Below are 1,668 nucleotides of genomic sequence, written 5' to 3'. Positions count from 1 at the left end.
CTCATTTTAAAGATGAGGAAACTGAGGCTCAGTGGGATTAAGTAACTTGCCCATGACCATATACATAGTATCAGAGGTGGGATTTGAACCTAGGTTCCAGACTTTCCACTGTACCATGCTGGGCATGTTGAGTTGGAAATGTTTGTGGAACACCCATCTGTAGAGGTCCGTCTGGCAGTTGGCAACACGGGACTGCAGTCTGAGGGAGAGATTAGGGCTGCATGTATAGGTTTTGGAGTCACTGACATGGAGATGATAGCTGAATTTGTGGGAGAGGGAGTTTGATGAGATTACTGAGAGTGTAGAGAAAAGAGAAGATGGGCCATAATAGAGTCCTAGGGTCAGGAGATGGATGGTGCCTCAGCAAAGGAGACAAAGAGGATGTGACAGGTAGGAGGAAAACCAGGAAGAGGGCAGTGTCACCAAAGCCAAGGCATGAGGGGGCATTCATGAAAAGGGGGCGGCTGATAATGTGACAAGTTGCCAAAGAGTCAAGAAGGTTGAGGATTGAGAAAGGTGCATCAGGATGGTAAGAAGTTAAGAAATTCACAGGAGGTGAAGAGATGGAGGCAGCAAGGGTAAGGTGACTTTTTTTCCTGGGAGTTGGGCTGTGAAAGTTTGTGAAATTTTGAGAGGATGAGCATCCACTCAGCACTTGGTCAGACCCGGTGTGAGCCGTGCTGGTGTTAGATGGAGTCATAATGTTGCATAGGTCCTGGAAGCAAGAGGCCCAGTGATTAGGGAGGGCTGAGAGCACTGCTGTGGTCCTCGAATGCCAAGATACAAGCCGATACTTGAAGCCTTTCCAGCTCGGTAAGACCTGCCAGGATTTGTGATCTACTGGATGGAATAGCCTTGAAAAATCCAGGATCACCTTCATACCCTGATGGGATATCAAAGGAGGACTTCAGCAGAGATGTGTTCAAAATCAATAACTCACATTTACCTACCACTTTTAAGGTTCACAAGCCGCTTTCCTCAAAATAACTCAGTGAAGTATATAGAACAAGCATGACTGTCCCTGTTTTATGGATGAAGAAACTAAGGCACAGGGTGGTTAATTAACTTGCCTGTGATAGCAAATGGCAAGCCTGGATGATGAATTCATTTATCCCGAGTCCAAGATCAATTCCTTCAATCAAAGCACTTTCCTCACCACAATCCAGTAAGCAGTACAAAATTAATCCCTATTTAGTAGATGAGGAAACTGAGGCTCAAATAGGTCAGGTAACCTACTCAAGGTCCCACAGCTCATTGAGACAGAACTGGAGCTTGCATGCAGACTCAGAGACCAGTACTCTTTCCCCTCCTTCACTGACTTCTTAAAGATGCAGGGCTCCTTCCTCCAAACTCCCTCTCTCTCTCCCCCTCCTCCTCTCTCTTTCTCTCCTTTCCTCCTCTCTACCTTTCCCTCTCCCATCCTTCCTCTCTTTCTCTCTCTCCTTTTCCTCTCCTCTTTTTTCTCCCTCTTCCTCCCTTCCCCTCCCTTTCTTTCCCTTCTTCTTTCTCATCTCTCTCTCCCTCCCTCTCTCCCTCTCTTATTTTCCCTCCCTTTATCTCTCTCTCCCTCTCTTATTTTCCCTCCCTTTATCTCTCTCTCCCTCTCTTATTTTCCCTCCCTTTATCTCTCTCTCCCTCTCTTATTTTCCCTCCCTTTATCTCTCTCTC

This window comes from Petaurus breviceps, unplaced genomic scaffold (assembly GCF_028583685.1).
Source record: "Petaurus breviceps papuanus isolate PSGF00001 unplaced genomic scaffold, PetGlider_PUasm1.0 98, whole genome shotgun sequence".
Taxonomy (NCBI): Eukaryota; Metazoa; Chordata; class Mammalia; order Diprotodontia; family Petauridae; genus Petaurus; species Petaurus breviceps.
This window is presented reverse-complemented; position numbering follows the sequence as displayed.